This window comes from Enhydra lutris, unplaced genomic scaffold, assembly GCF_002288905.1.
Source record: "Enhydra lutris kenyoni isolate GAN:26980312 unplaced genomic scaffold, ASM228890v2 scaffoldscaffold68, whole genome shotgun sequence".
Lineage (NCBI taxonomy): Eukaryota > Metazoa > Chordata > Mammalia > Carnivora > Mustelidae > Enhydra > Enhydra lutris.
In genome coordinates this window covers 12,527,331-12,544,225 of record NW_019154152.1, presented here as the reverse complement: position 1 = coordinate 12,544,225, position 16,895 = coordinate 12,527,331, and the positions used below count along the sequence as shown (strand labels likewise).

At 41.9% G+C, this 16,895-nt stretch overlaps 1 protein-coding gene across 2 annotated transcripts in view; it reads left to right on the top strand.

Moving 5' to 3' along the window:
* Nucleotides 1-16,526: 16,526 nt before the first annotated feature.
* LOC111159396 (family with sequence similarity 168 member A) overlaps nucleotides 16,527-16,895 on the top strand; it is a 205,521-nt gene continuing 205,152 nt past the window's right edge. For both annotated transcript variants that reach the window (XM_022521818.1, XM_022521817.1), the window contains exon 1: nucleotides 16,527-16,672. The gene's annotated coding sequence lies outside the window, so the exon portion shown is untranslated. The remainder of the gene's footprint in view (nucleotides 16,673-16,895) is intronic.

Here is a 16,895-nt window from a genome sequence, read left to right as displayed (position 1 = left end):
TCTGTATTCAGGGAACTTTTTAGGAGTTCAGAATGACCAAAACATTGAGTGTTCCCTGGGTTTCTCTCCGCTAGAATGTCTAAACACATACCCACAGTTATTCTAGAGCTGTGTGTCAGCCCTCATTTCTGACTGTGTGAACCTCTAGGGCAGGGCCTATTTCTCAAGAAGAAATAGACAAATCCATTAAGCTGAGCTATTTTAATATAGCTCTCTCAGTAACTGATAGAAATAAAAACGTCAATAAAGACACAGGAAATTTGAATAACATGCTTCAGAATTTTGACCTGATTGACATAATAGAATACTGGATCCAGGGTGTCTCAGTGGGTTAAAGCCTCTTCCTTCGGCTCAGGTCATGATCCCAGGGTCCTGGGATCAAGCCCCACATCAGGCTCTCTGCTCAGCGGGGAGCTGCTTCCTCCTCTCTCTCTCTCTGCCTGCCTCTCTGCCTACTTGTGATCTCTCTCTCTCTCTCTGTCAAATAAATAAATAAAATCTTAAAAAAAAAAGAACACTGGATCCAATAACTATAGAATACATATTCTTTTCAAGTGCACATTGAATATTTATTGATATGCTCAGCCATAATGTAAGTCTAACCAAATTTCAAAAGGCTAAAATTGTGTAGAGTATATTCAATGACCACAGTTGGATTACACTAATCATCAAAATCAAAAAGAAAACTAGAAAATTTCAAAATATTTGGAAATTGAACAGCACACTAGTAAATAATCCAAAGGTCAAAAAAGAAATCACAATAGAAAGTAGAAAATATTTGATTCAAATGGCAATGAAAGTATAATATGTTAAAACCTGTAGAATGTAGCTAAAGCCATGTTTAGAGTGAAATTTGTGGCTTTAAATGAATATATTTCCCAAAAAATGGCTGAAAATAAACTATCTAAATATCTACCTCAAGTAGTTAGGAAAAACATTCAAAAATTAAATCCAAATGAACTAAAAGGAAGAAAATAACGTTGACAGGATAAGTTAATAAGATAGAAAATGAAGATATGGGGGCACCTGGGTGGCTCAGCTGGTTAAGTGTCTCCCTTCGGCTCAGGTCATGATCCCAGGGTCCTGGGATGGAGCCCTGCATTAGGCTCCTTGCTCAGTGGGGAGTCTGTTTCTCCCTCTCTCTCTGTGTCTCTGTCCCTACTTGTGCTCTCTCTCTCTCTCAAATAAGTAAGTAAAGTCTTAAAAAAAAAAAAAAGAAAAGAAAAGAAAAGCAAAAGGGGGCACCTGGGTGGGTCAATCATTAAGCTGATCTGCCTTTGGCTCAGATCATGATCCCAGGGTCCTGGGATCGAGCCCTGCATGGGGCTCCCTGCTCAATGGTAAGCCTGCTTCTTCCTCTCCCTCTCCCAGACTTGTATTCCCCCTCTTACTGTCTCTCTCTGTCAAATAAATAAATAAAATCTTTAAAAAAAAAAGAAAAAGAAAATGAAGTATGAAAGAGAGGTATCAAAGAACCAAAAGTTAATTCTCTGATAAAACTACTAAAATTGAAAAACTTTTGGCTAGACAGATGGACAAAAAGAGGAGACACAATTATCACTTTAGAAATGAAGAATGCCATGACTACAGATCCCACATGAATCAAAAAGACAGTGAGAGGATATTGTAAATAACTATATCCCAACAAACTTGAAATTTGAATGATGTGAACAGATAACTAGAAAAGCAAAACCCACCAAAACTGACACAGGAAGAAATAGGAAAACCGAGTAGTCCTATTTCTATTAAAGAAATTGAATTTTTTATTTATAAAAACCTTCTTACGAAGAAAACTCCAGGTCCAGGTGCTTCCAGAGAATAGAAAAAGTAGGAGTGCTTCTCAGGTTATTTTATGTGATCAGCATTACCTAGACACAAATACCTAACAAAGGCATTATAAGGAAGGGAAATTAGAGGCCAAAAAAAGATGGAAAGTTCTAAACAAAATATCAGCAAGCCAAACCCAAAGATCTAAAAGTAAGATAATACTACACAACCAAGTTGTGTTAACTCCAAGGATATAAAGTTGATTTGACATTTGAAAATTAATCAATATAACTCTCCACTTAACAGAATAAAGTTAGGAAAACCATGGATCATTTCAAGAGACATAGAAAAATTTATAAAAGTCACCACCCATTTATGATAAAAACTTTTCAAACTAAGAACAGAAGGGAACTTCCTTCATCTGATAAAGGACATGCACAAAAAACCCCACATACAACATCATACTTAACTGATGAAATATAAAAACCTTTCCTCCTGAGATGGGAATGAGAAGAGTGTGCCCACTACCACCCCTTCTATTCAACATTGTGCTGTCCCTTGTGAAATAACAAGAAGGAGTGTAGAATTAGAAAAAAAAATTAAAATTATAATTATTTGAGGTCAGGGGCTTGGCTTGATTCTTCTGCTGGGTCCTGGCACAGAGTAGATGTTTGGTTGGTGGGTAATTGTTGAGTGGACAGATGAGCAATGGATGGACAAAGAGAATGTTAAGTAGTGGGGCCCTAAGGCAGGGTCCTATACTACAGGGGCACTGGCCACTACGTAATCAACAGAAAAAATAAAACAACAGTGAATTGCACATGGTGAAATTTTTTATTGATAAAAAAAATTGGTGGAAGAATCAGGGAAATCTTCCTGATATAAAAGACAGGTCAGCAAAGTCTTGGCCACCGTGTCCATTTCTTTTTTCTTTCTAGGAGCTTCAGTAGAGAGGTAAAGATATTTGGCCCTGCTTTGACCCTAAGGATTTTTAAAAATCCTTAAATTTTTTTTTTAATTTTAAGGATACTCATTTTATTTTGCCATATTTAAAAAAGATTTATCCACTTATTTTTTAAAAAGATTTTTATTTCTTTATTTGACAGACAGAGATCACAAGTAGGCAGAGAGGCAGGCAGAGAGAGAGGAGGAAGTAGGCTCCCCACTTGAGCAGAGAGCCCAATGCGGGCCTTGATCCCAGGACCCCGAGATCATGACCTGAGCCGAAGACAGAGGCTTTAACCCACTGAGCCACCCAGGCGCCCCTATCCACTTATTCTTAAAAAGGATTTTATTTATTTCTTTGAGATAGAGAATGAGACAGAGAACAAGAATGGTTGGAGGGACAGAGGGAGAGGGAGAAGCAGGCTCCCCATTGATCAGGGAACCCAATGGGGGACTTGATCCCAAGATCCCGGGATCACGACCTGAGCTGAATACAGATGCTTAACCAATGGATCCACCCAGGCACCCCTAATTTACTTATTTTAGAGAGAGAGAAGGAGAGAGAGAAACAGAGCATGTAGTGGGGAAGTGCAGAGAAAAAGGGGGAGAGAGAGAATCCCAAGCAGACTCCCCGCTTAAGTGCAGAGCTGGAAGAGGGCTCGATCCCACAACCCCAGGATCATGACCTGAACTGAAATCGAGAGTTGGCCGCTTAACTGACTGAGCCACCCAGGAGCCCCTAAAGATTTTTATTTTTAAGTAATCTCTACATCCAATGGGGGGCTCAAACTCAAAATCCCGAGATCAAGAGTCACATGCTCTACCAACTGAGCCAGCCAGGTGGCCTGAACCTATGGATGCTTTTGTCTTGTATTTATGAATACAGATTTTTTTGGTCAAGATTTTATTATTTATTTATTTACTTACTTACTTACTTACTTACTTATTTACTTATTTATTTGACAGAAAGAGAGAGAGAGAGCATGAGCATAAGCTAGGGGAGAAGAAGGCAGAGGGAGAGGGAGAAGCAGGCTCCCCACTGAGCAGGGAGCCTGATGCAGGGCTCTATCCCTTGACCCTGGGATCATAACCTGAGGTTAATTGTCTGAGCTACCCAGGTGCCCCATGAATACAGATTTTTGATGAAATTATATTATATTGATTACTTTTCACTGAGAAAATATTTCCCAGGACAAATCCCATTAAGTCAGTTCAATACCTTTGATTTTTCTACACAGCTATTAAATCTATTTCCAACCTTTTCATTTTCTCTTAAATTGAGCTATAATTATCTTCATCTGAAAAATAATTTTCCGTATAAATTGCATAATGATGACTTGTGTTATCAGTCAATTTAAAAAATCCATATCACAGTTTAATAATTATAGCTCCTGCCATTTTAAGTTATCTTTTGTGGTCATTATTTCTATATTCTATGAAGTTACTTTTCCTGGGATGAGTTTTGCAGATCCACATTTTGTCAAGAAGACTTACTTGATTTTTTCATCAATTTTTAGTCAAGGAGTAATTTCACTGTGTGCAATTTAGATGTTGCCATTTTTATTTTTTCTGTTGATTATATAGTGGGTATGAATCTTACTTCCCAAAGTTAAGGAAGTAAAAAATGACATATTTATTCATTTTAAATCAAATTAAGTCCAATTTAGAACTTAAATTACATGGGGTCCTTCCCTTGCAAAGGATCCAATCTTTTGTAAAGAAAAATATTTCATGAGTCCCCTCCCATGCTTAATGGGTACCAAGGTACTTCAGTCTACCATATGCTGTTCCTCCTCCACCTCTAGAGAGTAGGCCACCCATACGTCCAAGCTCCAGACCTTCCTAGCTCTGGCAACCTCTTCTCTTTCGCTACTCTCAAAGGCATTGGCTCCTCCATGACCTTTCCAGAAAATAGCCTCCCAAGCCTTCTTGGGTGAGAAGCAGACAAATTTCTTTTCCTGTTAATTCCTTTAGGTTAGGATTAAGTATCTCAAGAGCAGTTTAGGAGAAAACAAAATGCCTAGAAGAAAATGTGAGAGCTGGGAGAGATGCATTTGGTGGAGGAGCACAAATTTCTCCTCTTTGAAATTAGTTTTGACTGTCAAAGGGTGATGGTCCACAATATATGAAGACTTTCTAAAATTAGAGAAAAAAGGAACCCCCCTTAAGACCACAATGGGATGGACTAGTGGGTACACAGGTGGTTGGTATTCTACTCTCAGAACTTTTCCATGTCTTTCATTTCATTAACAACATGGCATGTCATAGGTATTTGGACAGAGCCTCAGTCTTTGTGGGTATCCTGACTTCTAGGCTTCCCCCACCCCCTCCCACCCCCACGGGATTTCCTGCCTCAGTCCTGATCTCTCTGCTCTGATTTGCTTACCTAAAGTGTATTCTATGAGAAGCGCCAATATCACTCTATCCTGAAACAACTTTTCTTCTGTCTGATCTTGTCCACTTTGCTATATCCATCCTTGCTACCCACGAGTGCCTCCTGCCAACCTTTCTAGAGATTTTGTCCTCCATAAGGAACCAAAACAATTCAGTTGTAAACAAAACAAAACAAAATGCAAAATCCTTGTCTCTATACAGAGTTGTAGGACTAAAGAGAAATTTACCTGAGACTCTTATAACAGCCCTGTAGGGTGTGTATGAATATCCACATTTTGCAGAAAAATGAAATGACTTGCCCGAGGTCACACAACCTCTGGGAATGGAGATGGGGAGGAGGATTGGAATTCAATTCTCTCTGGCTTGTCAGTCTCTGCCAGCTGCATCCCATTACCTTTTCAGCCCCACACTCCAATAAAAATTTCTATCACAGGGGCGCCTGGGTGGCTCACTGGGTTAGGCCTCTGCCTTCAGCTCAGGTCATGATCCCAGAGTCTTGGGATCAAGCCTCGCATCAGGCTCTCTGCTCAGCAGGGAACCTGCTTTCTCCTCTTTCCCTCTGCCTGCCTCTCTGCCTACTTGTGATCTTGTCAAGTAAATAAATAAAATCTTAAAAAAAAAAAAATTCCTGTCACAAACACAAGTCCCCAGTCTTTGTCATCCCTTCCTACATACTCTACATTCTAGTCCAGTTACTTGGGACAGAGGTTCTTAACCTGGGGCCTGAGAGGCCAGTGGGCTGTGATCTTGGATGGAAGAGTTACATTTTCTTTTTTTTTTTTAAGTAATAAGCTTCATGCCTTGCGTAGAGTCGAACGTGAGGCTCAAACTCACAACCCTGAGATCAAGACCCCAGCTGAGATCAAGACCTGAGCCAAGATCAAGAGTTGGACACTTAACCAACTGAACTACCTGGGAGAACTACCTTTTATATTCATTAATCTTTATAGAAATTAGTTTTTCTTTCCACTTTGAATATAGGTAACAAACCACAGAAATAGCAGTACCCGTGACTTTGTCATCAACAGAAATCACAGATGTTCCCCATCACATTGCAGTTGTTGCAAAACATCTTGGAATACTGTTTGTGTTTGTTCATCACCACTTGGAAATTGTGCAATTATTAGACAGGCAGTGAGATCTTATTATTTAATTTGTTAATGAATATATGTATTACTGATGAGATTTTAAAATATCTTGATAACTGTATTTCAGTGTAAATGGTTTCCTTTTCTCGTGTTTAAGTTATGCACTTAAAAATCATTATTTTGAGAGGGGCTTCATAGGCTTCACCAGCCTGCCTAAAGGGTCCAAGGCACAAAAAAGGTTGGGAACCCCTGACTTAAGTTTTCCTGAGCTCAGGGGAGGCTTCCTCTGCCCCCAACATGCTCCTTCATTGTCTGCTGTCTTCATCCTTCACAGTATAATTCGAGAGTTTCCGCTTTGGTAAACTTGCCAAAAGGACCTCAGTCCAGAGTGGAACTTCATAATTACAGGGCCGGTGACCCCTCTCTTGGCCGCCGTTCCTTCCAAACCCCTGGCAGCCATTGCAGGAGTTCCTTTGTGGAACATCCTTGTTTCTTTGGCAATGCAAGGAGATTTGCTTTGCTTGTGATCCTTTATAGAGTCAGAAGCTGGAGAAGGGTCTTGTTGAGGCTCCAGGTATGAGAACCTTGACTTCTTGGGGGCTCAGGTGACTGTGGACTGCATGGGGCAGGGGAGAGGACCCATCTCTCCTCTTCTGAATGGAATTTGGTGCTTTCCTGGAGCCTGTGGCTGAGCTACGGGAACATCAACACAGGGCACAGGGGAGCTAGGCCAGGGCATAGAGGTCATGGAGATTACATAAGGACATCTTTTGTTCTCTTAGACCTTGAATTTCATGAAATCTTGTCTGTTTGGCACACAGAATCTGATATCATGTCTGGCAAATAGTGGGTACTCAGGAAAAGCCTGATGAATGAATGAATGAATGAATGAATATGAGATTATACCTGTGTGTGTGGGTGAACAGTTGGAAGGGCTTTGTAGGGGCTAAAGTCCTGTGCGATGAATTTATATTCATTCACGTGACAAATATTCCTGAATGATTACTTCATGCCTGGCCCTGTTGCTGTGCTGGGGACACAACTGTAAACTAGATAAAAATCCTGGAACCTCCTGGAGCTTATAATGTCTTGAGGAGAATTTGTAGGTGGTAACCCTGGGCTTCTACTTGACCTCTTGGCCTGGGTTAGGCTTTCCCTCTAGGTTCTCACAGCCCCCTTCTTTCTCCCACTATAGCACTGATCACACTGAGATGTAACTGTTCCCCTAAACTGCGAGCAAAGGTCTGGGGTCAATACTTTAAAGTAGGAGTCAGTACCTTATGCTCAGTGAATAATGACTAAGTATACAACACTGTCCATCTTCTTCCATGGGGGTCCATGGCCCCACCCGCCCAGAGGAAATTCAGCTTTTCTGGGAATAACAGTACTTTTGTTCTTCCTCTCTTTCTGGAAAGCTTTCCAACCTTCTAGTTGAAATGAATATTGGGAGCTCCTTCTTTTCCCTTCCCCCACCATACAAACATTACCCAAATAAAAAGAAAGAAAAGCTCTCTATTGCCCTCTGGACAAGGCAGTTATGAAATTCCTGGGTCAGGCACTGCATGTTCCATGAATTAACTCATTTCACCCTATAAAGGAGATGATATTAGTCACATCCTACTGTGGAAGACATGAAGTTTCAAAGAGGACAAATGATTTTCCCAGTGTTGTAGCCTTTAAGTGACTGAGCTAGGATATGAACCCAGATCTGGTCTCCTTTGTCTGTGCACTTCGTATGACACCAGAATTCTTCCTACTCGTTTGAAGTATGGGCCATTCCAGGAGAAGCGTCAAGAACTAAGAGTTAAAAAGAGAAAGGGCACAGGTTCGAAGACAATGGACATTAACACAAATTTTTCATAGCTGCTGTTAGAGTGGACAAATTAAGTGGAACTGATAAATATTTCCCAATATATATAATCTTCTGAATCTATGGGGGTGTTTCTCAAAATATTTGCTAATTACTTGATTACTTGGCTTTCCAGCTTCACTGCTATATTGGTCTCCTAGGACTACCTTAACAAATTACTGCAAGCTGGTGGTTTCAAACAACAGAAATTTATTCTTTCAGAGTTGAGAGGCCAGATGTCCGAAATCAGAGTGTTAGCAAGTTTGGTTCCTCCGGGAGGCTGAGGGAGAATCCTTCTCTGCCTCCCTTCTTTTAGTGGCTGCTGGTGGTCCTAGGTGTTTCTTAGCTTGGGGCTGCGTGACTAATCTCTGCCTTTCTTTCTTTTTTTTTTTTTTAAGATTTTATTTATTTATTTGACAGACAGAGATCACAGGTAGGCAGAGAGGCAGGCAGAGAGAGAGAGGGGGAAACAGGCTCCCTGCTGAGCAGAGAACCAATGCGGGGCTTGATCCCAGGACCCTGGGACCACGACCCGAGCTGAAGGCGGAGGCTTTAACCCACTGAGCCACCCAGGTGCCCCTCTCTGCCTTTATCTTCACATGGACTTCCCATTCAGTGTCTCTGTGTCTCAAACCTCTTTTCTCTCATAAAGACAGCTCTGCTCAGTGGATTTAGGGCCCCACTAAACGCTAAATCCAGGATGGATCTCATCTCATCCTAAGATTTTTTTTTTTAATATTAGGCTTTCCCTTTTTTTTTTTTTAAGATTTTATTTATTTATTAGGCAGAGAGGCAGGCAGAGAGAAAGAGAGGAAGAAGCAGGCTCCCCGCTGAGCAGAGATCCCAACGTGGGGCTCCATCCCAGGACCCCAGGATCAAAACCCGAGCCGAAGACAGAGGCTTTAACCCACTGAGCCACCCAGGCACCCCATCATCCTAAGATTTTTAACAGCCAAGATTCTACCTTCTTGATTTTTAAAGATTTATTTATTTATTATTTTAGAGAAGGCAGAAGGGGCAGAAGGAGAGGAAGAGGGAAAGAGAGAGAATCTCAAACAGACTCCCCGCTGAATGAAGAGCCCAACATGGGGCTTGATCTCGCGACCCTGAGATCATGACCTGAGTTGAAATCAAGAGTCTGGTACGAGGGTTAAAACTGGATTATCTTTTTGGGAGACACAGTTTAACTCACTATAATTGGAATGCTTTTTTTGTTTTTTTAAGTTTATGAACTTGAGTGACTTTATGTAAAAAATTATCCTAAACATAAACTTTCCTGCTAATTCTCTTCTGGTCTTTGTCAATAACAATCCTCACTTCAGCTTTTCAGAACCTGCAAAACATCTGGTACCTTAATTCTTTTACCTGCCCTGGGGCGAGGGGAGGTTGTGCAAGGTCAGCCATTTTATGGATAAGAAAACAGGTGTAGGGGTGCCTGGGTGGCTCAGTGGGTTAAAGCCTCTGCCTTCAGCTCAGGTCATGATCTCAGGGTCCTGGGATCGAGCCCCATATCGGGGCCCCCCCCCAGCCCCGCCTCTCTGCCTACTTGTGATCTCTGTCTGTAAATAAGTAAATAAAATCTTAAAAAAAAAAAAAAAGAAAACAGGTGTAGGAGGGGAAGTGATTTCACCTCCAGTCCTGGTTGAGTTAGGATTTGGACCCAGAATGTCAAGGCTCTTTTCTTTTTTTTTTTTTTTTTTAAAGATTTTATTTATTTATTTGACAGAGAGAGAGAGAGAGAGAGAGAGATCACAAATAGGCAGAGAGGCAGGCAGAGAGAGAGGGGGAAGCAGGCTCTCTGCTGAGCAGAGAGTCCGATGTGGGGCTCGATCCCAGGACCCTGAGATCATGACCTGAGCTGGAGGCAGAGGCTTAACCCACTGAGCCACCCAGGCGCCCCACAAGGCTCTTTTCTTCAACTGCCTGCTGCTTCACGGAAGTTTCAGGAGCTGTAATTGGTTTGTGCAGATTTATTTATGATTTACCTTTGCCTTAATTTTTTTAAAGATTTTATTTACTTATTTGACAGAGAGAGATCACAAGTAGGCAGAGAGGCAGGCAGAGAGAGAGAGGGGGAACCATGCTCCCCGCTGAGCAGAGAGCCCGATGCAGGGCTCGATCCCAGGACCCTGAGATCATGACCTGAGCCAAAGGCAGAGGCTCAACCCAGTGAGCCACCCAGGCGCCCCTGCCTTAATTTTATTTAATGTGCATTTTCCCCTTGTCCTTTAAAAAAAACTCTTTCCCCCAGCTTTATTGGTATTTCCCTTGTCATTTTATTCTATTTATTTATTTTTAAAGATTTTATTTATTTATTTGACAGAGAGAGAACACAGTGAGAGGGAACATAAGCAGGGGGAGTGGGAGAGGGAGAAGCAGTCTTCCTGCTGATGTGGGGCTTGATGCCAGGACCCTGGGATCATCACCTGAGCCGAAGGCAGCTGCTTAATGACTGGGCCACCCAGGTGCCCCTAAGATTTTATTTTATTTTTTTAAAAGATTTTATTTATTTATTTGACAGAGATCACAAGTAGGCAGAGAGGCAGGCAGAGAGAGAGAGGGGGGGAAGCATGCTCCCTGCTGAGCAGAGAGCCCGATGCGGGGCTCGATCCCAGGACCCTGAGATCATGACCTGAGCCGAAGGCAGAGGCTTTAACCCACTGAGCCACCCAGGTGCCCCTAAGATTTTATTTTATTTATTTATTTTTAATTTAAATTTTATTATTATTTTTTTAAACATATATTTTTATCCCCAGGGGTACAGGTCTGTGAATCGCCAGGTTTACACATTTCACAGCACTCACCATAGCACATACCCTCCCCAATGTCCATAACCCCACCCCCCCTTAAGATTTTATTTTTAAGTGATATCTACACTGAGTGTGGGGTTCAAACTCATAATCCTGAGATCCTGAGTCACAGGCTCTATCAATTGAGCCAGCCAGGTGCCCCTAACTGAATGATGTATTCATTCATTCAATCACTATTTATGGAAGCCTTACACTTGTAAAAGCCCAAGGCCAAACTGATTTAGGTGGGCCACAGAGAAGCAGACCACCTTGGTCTTTGTCCTTGAGGATGGTAAACAGACAGTGAACATATAGTGCGAGCAGTCTATGGGAGCCCAGTAGGCTTCTAACCTAGCCCGGGGGTCAGGAGAGACTTCCTGAAGTCTGACTTGGGTCTTAAAGAATAGATGGGCAGGCTGTAATCTTATTCCCCTATTGGTTGTTAGAATTACATATTAGGATGGTCATTCGACACCCATGTATTGAATGTTATTATGTTACTCATTCTCTAGCACTCTGACAAAGTGCATAACAGGTTCATATAACAGCCTGCATCACAAATGGCAGTAACTTCCACTTGCCCAGGATTTGGTCATTTACACACCATTTTCACACTCCTTGTCTCATTTGCTGTTATAAAAATCTCTTGTTAATACATATTTAAAACCTTTAATTTCCAGTATAATTAACATACAGTATCTATTAGTTTCAGGTGTACCATATAGTCATTCAACGATTCTATGTATTGCTCCATGCTCATCACCGTGTGTGCTCTTAATTCCCTTCACCTGTTTCACCCATCCCCCACCCACCTCCCCTCTGGTAACCATCAGTTTGTTCTCTAGAGTTAAAATCCTGTTTTGTTTGTTTGTTTTGTTTCCTAAATTCCACATACGAGTGAAATCCTTTGGTGTTTATCTTTCTCTGACGGACGTATTTCACTGAGCTTTATACTGTTTAGATCCATCCATGTTGCTGCAAATGGCAAGATTTCATTCTTTTTTATGGCTGAGTACTATTCCATTGTATATATATACCACATCTTCTTTATCCATTCATTTATCAGTGAATGACATTTATCAATGACACTTGAGCTGCTTCCATATTTTGGTTATTATAAATAATACTGCAATAAACATGGGGTGCATATGTCTTTTTGAATCAGTGTTTTTATTTTTATTTTCTTTGAGAAAGTACCCAGCAGTGGAATTACTGGATTGTACAGTAATTCTGTTTTTAATTTACAAAAGCTCTTTGTGGATGCTTTGTTTATATTCATGTATTTCTCTCAATTGTCTTAGCTAAACTAAAAAATCATTTAATTTTCCATTAAGATGATTGCAAAAGTTAAAAATTAAGTAACATAACTTTGGAACTTATAAACATTCAAATTGTGCTGAGTGTTAAACCAGGACCAGGTTTCTGATCCTAATTTGGCTTATTTTTCTGTCTCTCTGAGTCTCAATTTTCTCTACTAGAAAGCGGGCATGTGAAGGAAATTTAGGCTGAAGGATTAAATGAGATAATGGATCTTAGATGCCAGCACAGTACCTGGCTCGTTAAAGATTGGTTTTCCTAACATGGTCTTTAATGTCCATTTTTCCTGCAACTCTTTTTTTTTTTTTTAAAGATTTTATTTACTTATTTGACAGAGAGAGAGAGAGAGAGAGAGGGAGAGCAGGAACACAAGCAGGGGGAATGGGAGAGGGAAAGCAGGCTTCCCACCGAGCAGGGAGCCTGACATGGGGCTCCATCCCAGGACCCTGGGATCATGACCTGAGCCAAAGGCAAACGCTTAACAACTGAGCCACCCAGGCACCTCTTTCCTGCAATTCTAAAGCAATTCTTTTTGTTTGTTTGTTTGTTTTTTAAGATTTATTTATTTTAGGGATGACTGTGTGGCTCAGTCTGTTAAGCATCTGCCTTTGGCTCAGGTCATGATCCCAGGGTCCTGCGATGGAGTCCCACATCGGGCTCCTGCCTCAGCAGGGAGGCTGCTTCTCCCTCTGCCTGCCTCTCCACCTGCTTGTGCTCTGTCTCTCTCTCTCTCTCCCTCTGACAAATAAATAAAATAAAATCTTAAAAAGATTTATTTATTTGAAAGACAGAGAGAGGGAGCAAGCAGGGAGAGGGGCAGAGGGAGAGAGAGAATCCTGACGCAGATTCCCTGCTGAGCATGGAGCCCAACATGGGGCTTGGTCCCAGGATCCTGAGATCATGACCTGAGCTGAAATCAGGAGTGGGCTGCTTAATCAACTGAGCCACCCAGGCAACCCTAAAGCAATTCTTAAAATAATAGTCCAGCTCACACATATGTGTCAATTCTCTTAAAGAGATGCTCTGAGAGAAAAAGAGAGCTCAAACAGACTCATTAACATAGCTGATACAAAACCATCTCACAATCCCAGTGAATCAGATAGTAATAGGCAAAGGTTAGTGTTTTGACATTTTGTTTTTTTTGTCATTTTGTTCCTGAGTTTGTTTGGGTTGGGTTGCAGAGGGAAAAAAAAAAAAGATGTGGTAGAAGTAATGAGCCCAAAATAAAACTGAAAATGGCTAAAACTACATGTGGTAAAAATTTATTATGGATGGAAAAGCAAACTGAATGATCCCATCTTCGTTGGTAATATTAAACATTGCAAAGTTGACTCCTGGGGAAATTCCACTTGGTGGAAATAATCGACACAAAATAAAAATGACAATGGTTCAAATCTCTTCCAGGAAAAGGTGGAATTGGTGGAAATAATGACTAGAAACTTCAAAATAGCTGAAGGAATAATCAGTAAAAATCGATAAAGATAAAAAATAACTGATCAATCTAATCTTTCTTATAAAATTAATAGAAAAAATATATCTTGATGAAAATTCAATAAAGAAAAAAATTCAGAAAAATCAGAAATTGTTTTTGCTATATGGAAAGTTTATCAAGGGCTAAAATTGACTTAATAGAGTTGATTCCTGAAATACTTTAATAATTTCATTAATAATGGTATAATTCTGAGTAAACAGTTTACCTGCCAACACTTGGCAGGGTTTTGGAGAGAGAATCGTCCAATTAGATGAAGGGTTTGGGCTATAAATGCCACTTTACAGTCTTCAAAGCACTTTTATACTCATTGCTTTATTGGATTCTCCTAATAAACTTTTGAGGTGACGGGGCAGGAATCATTCCTTCCAATTTACAGATGTAAACACCGAGATTCAGAAAAGTTGAGACTTACTAAAGGTCACCCAGCATGTTCATAGCCAGGTCTGATTTATCATCTGATTCCCAGATTCCTAGTCTGGTAAACTTCCTCATACCTAGGCGCCTAAGTCTAATAATGCTTTACTGCTTGCCAGATTAGATCCATTCTAATTCTGATCTTCACCTAGTCCCCATTTTGTGCCAGTAGGAGAAGTGGGAAAAAGGAGGAGAGGGAGTAAAGAGAGAAGAGGGTGTGGCCAATGCAACACTTAAGAGAGGGGAAGGGACTTGCCTGTCACATAGTCAACATATCATAGGTACTTTTCTTATTCTCAGAAAAGGGAGCAGAGGGGCTAGGATTTTTGGGGGAGGTGTGGGTGGACTGGTATTTTAAGGCTGGGCTAATAGGTTGAAAAATGAGATAGGCAGTTTGGAAATGACAGTGCCTGATATACTTGGGGAAAGTGAGTCATAAGGAATAGGAGTGTAACTAGTAGGTGGAGTGAAGCTGAAGAGATTGGCTGCAGCAGGGCTGTGGACTGCATTAACCTCTGATATAGGAAAGCTGGCCTTTCTCAGGTAGGCCTGCTGTTCTCCAGTGGGCTGGCTAGTGAAGCTTGAATGTTTTGGTCTTCAGAACATCAAGGAATAATGACTTATAAAATCTAAAAATACTGTAATTGGATACAGGATTTATGCTACATCAGAGATCGTCTGATGCCATATTCCATGTTAGGAGAGCTGGACACAGAAGAAGGCAAATTATGTTTTTAAGTATAAGACTTACTTACTCTATCTATAGACAATGTTTTGTTTAAGTAAAGCTTTGCAGACCCTTTACAATAACTCTGTTCCTCCCTCCTCACTCCCCAACTCCACAGAGATATTTGGCGCACAGATTAAAACCAGTGCTATAAGATTTCAGATACAAGGAAGATCAATGTGCCTAAAATATGTTCTAGGGAAGGTAGGACTTTGGCTTGAGTTTCAAGAATGAAGAGAAAAGGAGGAAATGGCTATGGAAAGACCAGAAGGAGGAAAATTTTGAGAATAGACAATGAAAATAGAGAACATTCTTTGTACTGATTTAACGGTCTTTTATGAATTGTAAGTTACCACCATTATTTGTTTTAATAGTGGAACTGTTGAGCTCACAGAAAAACCAGACAGGCCTCATCCTGAAGCACCACTGAGGGCAATAGGAACCCATGATAAGCTTTTTAGGCAGCAAAGTATGGTTGCTGGATTTGGAAATTACATTTTTTGAAAATAGTCTTATAACTTAAACTATGTGCTCTTTTTAAACAATTTAGGCAGTAAGAGAATGAAAATACTTGAAATCTGACACCCTTTCCTTCAAGATAATCACTAATAATATTTTGAGGAACCTCTTTCCTAAAATCCCTTTGCTTATAGAATATCCTCTCACACATCACATAAATTATACCATTTTAAACGTTTTGTAATCAATTTGTTTCCCTCGAGAATAAATTATGATAGCTTTTCGTGTCAATAAATAGATCTATATCATTATTTTGAATAGCTGCTCACTACTGCATTGTTTGTATATATAATTTAACTAGCCCTTATTGACGGACATTTACATTACCCCTGTAATCAGCAATCCCATATAACCACCTTGTGCATTCATCTTTCCTAAAATGTTTCATTTTCTTTTTTAAGGTAAAAATTGGAAAGTAATGGAGCAGGGTCAAGAAGTATCTTCTTTTCACATTTGGATTTCAGTTGCCAAATTGTCCTCTGAATTGCAAGGAGACCAGGAAGAAGCTGCTGCATTAGTTCTGGTGTGACAGTGGCAACGGGGATGGCGAAGAGAATACAGACTCAGGTGATCTATCCCATCTAGGCCTCTTCTCAGTGGGTTGGCATATTCCCACCCTTTTTCTTCTCTTTCACTTCTTTTCCTTAACATGGAGGAAGAACTGAGAACTGCATCTCCCAGCATTTCGCAGGCACCACACCCCCTGGGAACTGTAGTACCGCGTTTTGAGAAGGGTCCGGAAGAAGGGCGGGAGACTGTGGGACATACTGGGAAATGTAGTCCAGCAGGGACGAAGGCGGGGATGTATGTCCGAGAGTAAAGAGGTTGGAGACGCTGCAAACATTGCTACTTGGAGAAGAGAGCACTTAACTTTCCTCAGAAGTGGTCTCTGAGCCCTCAAAAGCCGCCAGCGGATGGTGGATTTTACTTCATTGTCCGTAACCAGGAAGGCTTCGGCCCCTCGGTATAAGGCGCGCGGCTGCCAGCGCAGGCCGCGCAGGCTACGCGCGGGCCCGAGCAGGGCATGCTGGGAATTGTGGTCCCGGCGCGCTGAGGCTGTGGGACGTGTCGCGGCGCCGCGCAGGCTCCTCCTTCCCCGCCCTTCTTAGCGGTCCCCCGCCCCCTCCCTCCGCCTCCTCCTCCCTCTCCCTAGCCCGCAGCCGAGCGTCCCCTCCCCCCACCCGTCGGGCTCTTCGTCGGCTACTGCAGAGGATTCAGAGCCGAGTCTGAGGAGGAGGCTCCCGTTCCCTGCGCGCCATCCGCCACCTTACTGGACACGGGCGAGGGAGCGAGAGCGTCGCCACTGTAGCCTCCAGAGAAGACAAGGGCATCGCCGCCTCCGCCGTCGTCTTCGCCTGCAGCGGCTAGCCGGTGAGGAGACCGCCCCCCCTCCCCCGGTCCGCTCTCCTGGAGCCTGGGCCGGTGGTACTTATGGAGAATGAGAGTGGGGGCTGCTGAGACCCCGCGCGGGTTGGGGGAAGGGGGTTGAGGCTGCGATGGAACGGAGGGTTGGCAGGGGAGACTTGCCCTGGCGCGGGGCTGGGGGTGGGGTGAGGGTGGGACCCAAGCAGGTTGGGGGGGGCGACAAGGGAAG